This window comes from Martes martes (assembly GCF_963455335.1).
Source record: "Martes martes genome assembly, chromosome: 1".
NCBI classification, from domain to species: Eukaryota; Metazoa; Chordata; class Mammalia; order Carnivora; family Mustelidae; genus Martes; species Martes martes.
The window spans coordinates 156644004-156650003 of record NC_137888.1 but is presented as its reverse complement, the minus strand read 5'-3'; the positions used below and the strand labels follow the sequence as shown (position 1 = coordinate 156650003).

The following is a 6000-nucleotide window of genomic DNA, read 5'->3' as shown; positions in this document are numbered from 1 at the left end:
CCAGCCAAAGGTCACTGTGATTTCTGAGGGGCAGGGATGTCCCAGTGGGGACAGGGGTACACGCAGGAGGCTTCCCAGCATTTCCTGTGAAAGTGCTACATGCTCAGGAGAGGTGAGAGGGTGGGAACTCCAGGGAAGCAAGCTTGGCTTCCCCCCGAGAAGGCAGGACCAGTTCAGACCAGGTTGTGGAGGGCAATGATACGTCGTGGAGAGGGGGGCTTTCTTTTTTTTTTAAGATTTTATTTATTTATTTGAGAGAGAGAGCATGAGAGGCGAGAAGGTCAGAGGGAGAAGCAGACTCCCCAAGGAGCTGGGAGCCCAATGTGGGACTCTATCCCAGGATTCCAGGATCATGACCCGAGCCGAAGGCAGCCACCCAACCAACTGAGCCACCCAGGCGCCCCGAGGGGGGCTTTCTTGCAGGAGACCTTTCTTCAGTACTTGAAAGTAACAGTCTTGACCCGTGGGTACTTATTCAGGGCCACCTCTCCTGCAAGACAGCACATACCATGGGGAAAGGTCATCCTCGCAGTGGCCCCTAGGGCTGGCCACACCTTGTTGCAGTGTTTTTATCTCACACATCCCTGCAGCAACCATGTGGGGTCAGCCCCAGTTACAAAAGAGAAACCAAGGCCCTGACAGATCTGCCCTCAGTTGTGGGGTGGGGAGTGGTAAGGATTCCACTGCAGGCATCAGAATACAGACTAATTGGGGGCAACTCTTCCAGAAATTTCCCTGCTCTATCTCCTCTAGAGAAATGGCAGCCCCATCACCCTGAGAGCAGTCAAGGGGACTTCTGGTGCCCTCCTACTACCCAGAGGTGCCAGCCCATTGTCTGTCCCCACTGCTGCCCCCATCTAATTCCAGGTCATGTTCCTATTGGGAAAGAGAGTCACAGGCACCCAGAATTTGGCTGTGTTCTGCAACTGGTGGGTTCAGCCCCACAACCAGTATGTGGGGCCTGCAGTTGACTGACATCTCCCCCACCTATTAAGGTTGGCTCCAGGATCCACACTTCACCAGCCAGGGCCTGCTGAGGTCTCTGGCTCAAATCCTGATGGGTTACTGGGGATGCCTGGTTTATATACACAGGACACAGGATGAGCTGGCAGCAAAGAGGATGAGTGGGAGCACCTCAGGGGTAGGGCCATAAGTGACAGAGATCAGATCCTGGGGACTTGGCACCCACAGCCTCCTGAATAACAGTGGTCCTTGTAGATTCCCATGGAGGAACCAAGAAGCAGGGGCAGGAAGAGGAGGCAAACAGGGACAAAGGGAGCAGGACTGTCCAACATCATGTATATGCTTATGTCTGAGTGTGAGTCCCACCTCTGTGTGCAGTGTTCAGTGTCAGACTTTGCGGGGATGTTGCTGGGGCTTCTTTCACAAGCCTCCTTGGGGTTTTCTTCAGGGTATTAAGGATGGAGTAGGGGTAGAAAACGAAATAGCAACCTCTCTATGGTCAAGCCTCTGCTCAAACCTCCCTGAAGATCCTGAGTTGGGTTCAGGGATGAAGGCTCTGGGAGACAGTTGCTCTCCTAGACCCTGCCCTCCCCTGCCCCCCACCAACATTGCTGGGCATTAGATTGGGATCCCCAGCTGGAGTCAGTCCTCAACTGCTGGATTCCATGGTGGCAGGATGGGGAGGGCCGCACTCATCCTAAATCACACCACAGTCCACGGAAAGATGAGTGCCAGACCAGACCTCCACTTCCCCTGGCAGGCCAGGTGGGGCTTGCCCTTGGCTACTTGCCTGGGTGACAGTGTCTCTACATTAGTGACACACTGCCCCACTGGGCTCCATACTCGGCCTCCACGGTTTCCCCTCTTTCTGTGGATGAGACTCTAACTGTAGCCCCCAGGGCCCTGCTCTCTGGGTCCCTGCCTGCCTCCCCAGCCTCTTCCCCTCCAGACTTCCCCATCCCTGCACTCAGACCCCTCTCTGCAGCTCCTAGACCAAAGCTGGTTCTCTCAGGACCTGCTGTCCTCTCTGCCAGGAACACATACCCTCAGGTCTTCCTACCACTTTCTCCAGCCACTCGCACCTCAGCACAGGTGCCACCTCCTTGGAGAGGCCCACCCTGGTCCCCACTAAAATTATCCTCCCAGTCTTCCTGCCAGATCACTCTATCTCATCCACTTCCTGCACTCCTCACTTCCTAGCAAGATCTTGCTTACTGCCTTAATTATCCCCTGTCCCCCCCCCCCAGTTCTCTACGCTACACGCCTGGCCCCCAGCACAGGGCCTGGTGCCAAGAAGTCTTAACCGATGTTCAGGATTAGGTTACCAAGGTCTTTGCCAAAGCTGGACTGCTTGAACCCTCCAAAGGGAGCGGCAACGTCGATCTTGTTGTATGTGTTGGCAAACACAGTGCCTGCCTCCAGCTTATCATGAACATAGAGGGTCTTTTTATGTCCCTGGTGAAGATGACAGGGGCCAGGCCAAACTCTGTGGTATTGGCCCAAGACAGCACAGTGCCCACATCACTGCATGGAAAACCCACAAAGAACTCTGTGAGGAGGGTCATGGGGCCACACTGCAGATGGGACACAGAAAGACCTGCACTCCTTACTCCCAGGGGGGAGTGGGGCGGGCTCGGCCCACTCCAAGCTCCCCACCACATAGGACCCTCTAAGCAAACACACTGTGTCTACAGAAAGTATGGAGGAGATAGACCAACCGAGCAAAGAGGAAAGAATGAGAGAGGAGGCAGAGTGGAGTCAGTCCCTTTGGTTATCATGGGTGAGTCCCTCACTTTATAGAGATGGGGATGGGAGCCCAGGGAAGGGGGCAGGCTGGGAACCCACCATACATGGAAAGGCATTCCTTGGGCAGCCACACTGGGGGCATCCACAGACATCATAGGCTTGGAGACTGGGCACAATGCTTGGTAGATGGGAGAAAATTATCTCCTTCTAATACAATCAGCATGTAAAGAAAATTTCGATAATTTTTTGACAGTTGGAAGTATAGCATATTGAGGATGAGATACCAATCTGTAATCTGCTGAAAGGTGCTATTCTGAAAAATAATAGTCAGGAAAACAGCTTGTGGTAGAGCAATTATGGCCAGTCCAGTTCTCCCTTTGGGCCAGATCTGACCCCAGCTGGACCAACAGGATTGGTGGAAGTGAGGTTCTGGGCTTTTTGAGGCCCACTGATGGCTCTTGAGGAGGCTTGCATCTTCCACCTGGCCTCTCTGAGGGAGCTGGGTGCCAGGGAGTAGCTGCTCTGACATGGCACAGAGCAGAGGTGGCCAGCCACATGGAACCCTGACCAAATTGAAGACTTGCAACTGAATTAAGTAACTTGCGATTCTAAGCCACTGGGGCTTGGGGTGGTTTATTACACAGCAGTGGATAAGAACAGAACCCAGAATGCTGTGAGAGGCATCAGAGAGACAAGGAAGACACTCTCAGTAGGACCCAGCCTTGCTGATCCTCTGGAGCTCTCCTAACTCAGCAGCTGAGATGGACTCCGCAGGAAGCTAGGCTGCATTCCCTTCTGCACTCCCCTCCACAAAGCTCAAACAAAGACCCCAGGCAGGCATGGAAGAGGATCAGGCTCTCAAGAGACATAAGCAGGACTTCCTACCCATCAGCAAACCGAGAGATGATCATGATGGGCCTAAAGGACTCCTCCTTGGCTATGAACATGTGGTCCTCCACGTCCATGAAAACAGTCTACTCGAAGAAGAAACCTAGGGGGCAGACAGAAGTCCATGGTCTGCAGGTATGCAGACCTCTCCCCAGCCAGGCCTGGGCCCCACCAGCTACCATGCACACATCTTGCGGTTTGTGACACCTGGCTGCTACAGATGGTGGGTGGCATTCCTGCCCCAGACATATGAGTTCTCAGGATCCTCACAACCCTTTCAAGTAAATGCTGCTGAGGAAGATGAGCAACTCAGTGTTGGTCTGTGGCAGCCCCTCAGATGGCTCAGATGGCTCTCCATCAGTCCCTGTGGAGTAGGTTGAGCTGGGCAGAGGGGGGAGCCTTGGACACAAGACCTCTCAGTACTGTCTCCCTGCTTTCTGGCTCCCTGGTGCTGGTGCTGATGCCCCAGGTCCATGGGCAAGTGCTCTCAGCCAGGATATAGCCTCCTGCTCCTCCTTCCATCCAGACTGCTGCCCCTACAAGCCCTGGCTGTAGATGGAACCACTTGTGACAGCAGGAATGCTTCCTCTATTTTTAATTTCTTAAGGAATCTCCACGCTGTTTTCCAACGTGGCTGCACCAACTTGCATTCCCACCAACAGTGTAAGAGGGTTCCCCTTTCTCCACATCCTCTCCAACACTTCTCATTTCCTGTCTTGCTAATTTTGGCCATTCTAACTGGTGTAAGGTGGTATCTCAATGTGGTTTTCGTTTCAATTTCCCTGAAGGCTAATGATGATGAACATTTTCTCATGTGACTGTTAGCTATTTGTATGTCTTCTTTGGAGAAGTGCCTGTTCATGTGTTCTGCCCATTTTTTGATGTGATTATCTGGTTTTGGGTGTTGAGTTTGTGGAGTTCTTTACAGATCTTGGATATCAGCCCTTAGTAGTGTCATTTGCAAATACCTTCTCCCATTCCGTAGGTTGCCTCTTTGTTTTGCTGACTGTTTCCTTTGCTGTACAGGAGCTTTTTGTCTTGATGAAGTCCCAAAAGTTCATTTTCACTTTTGTTTCCTTTGCTTTTGGAGACATGTCCTATGACCCTGCAATTGCACTATTTGTCATTACCCCAAAGATACAGATGTAGTGGGAAAAAAGGTCAATATGTACCCCAATGCTCATAACAGCAATGTCTACAATCACCAAACTGTGGAAAGAGCCAAGATGCCCTTCAACAGATGAATGGATAAAGAAGATATGGTCCATATATACAATGGAATATTACACCTCCATCAGAAAGGATAAATACCCAACTTTTGTATCAACATGGATGGGAGTGGAAGACATTATGTTGAGTGAAATAAGTCAAGCAGAGAGAGTCAATTATAATTATGGTTTCACTTACTTGTGGAGGATAAGGAATAACATGGAGGACACTAGGAGAAGGAAAGGAAAAGTGAATTAAAGGAAATTAGAGGGGGAGGTGAACCAGGAGAGACTGTGGACTCTGAGAAATAAACTGAGGGTTTCAGAAGGGAGGTGGGTGATGGGATGGGTGATCCTGGTGGTGGGGGTTAAGGAGGGCATGTATTGCATGGAGCACTGGATGTGGTGCATATACAATGAATCTTGGAATACTGGGGAAAAAAAGAAAAAAAATGCTTCCTCTATTTCACCTCTAGACACAGAGCCCAGGGACCTTGAGACTCTACTGGACTGAGATGTAATTTAGCCTGACTAAAGGAAAATTGAAAGACTTGAAATTTTCTCTTTCCAGTTTTTAGGAAAAGAAATTAACTTTAAAAGCAACTTAATAAAGTATTCCATACTTTTCATACATTAAAAACTATGTTTTAACATTAATTACAATTTTTCAAAGCTACATTTGGTATGAACACCTGTTGACTCATGTGGTATGGCCTATATGCTCTCAGTCTGCAAATGAGCTGCCCATCAGGTGCAGGAGGCTCTGCACTGGCTGGGCTCTGTTTCCTCTTCTTTCTGCACTCTTCTTTGCCCTTCTGGACTCTGCCCAATGAGGCTCCCCCATCCTCTGACAACCAGCTAGGTTTGTAACTCACAGCTCTGCCCATCACCAGCTTCCAGGAATTCTACTTCCTCCTCTTGGCCCTCAGGCCAGGAGGTGGTGACAGTTGCTCCCCAGTGTCCTGGTTTCTGTGATGCACCACCAGAGCTGTTCTGCAAAGCATGCCTTTGTTTTGCTCTCTCCCATCAGACCCTGAACTCCAGCTACATGGAGCCTCAAATGTACTGAGAGCAGGGAAAGGGGTGGCCATTAATGGCTAAAAAATTGTCACTGTATGAAGTGCCAGGGAGCATCTGTGACACGGGAATACATATAGTCTGTGCTTAGATTTATTTGAGCTGGCTGATGAATTCG

The 6000-nt window shown here is 50.6% G+C and overlaps 1 pseudogene across 1 annotated transcript in view; it reads right to left on the bottom strand.

The window, feature by feature from the left end:
* Positions 1–434: 434 nt before the first annotated feature.
* LOC308347404 (cytosolic 10-formyltetrahydrofolate dehydrogenase-like) overlaps positions 435–6000 on the bottom strand; it is a 67828-nt pseudogene continuing 62262 nt past the window's right edge. Inside the window, exons 13-15 of the transcript in view lie at positions 3595–3743; positions 2289–2487; positions 435–490 (exon numbers count right to left, since the gene is read on the bottom strand). The product of the transcript in view is annotated as a cytosolic 10-formyltetrahydrofolate dehydrogenase-like (transcript). The remainder of the gene's footprint in view (positions 491–2288; positions 2488–3594; positions 3744–6000) is intronic.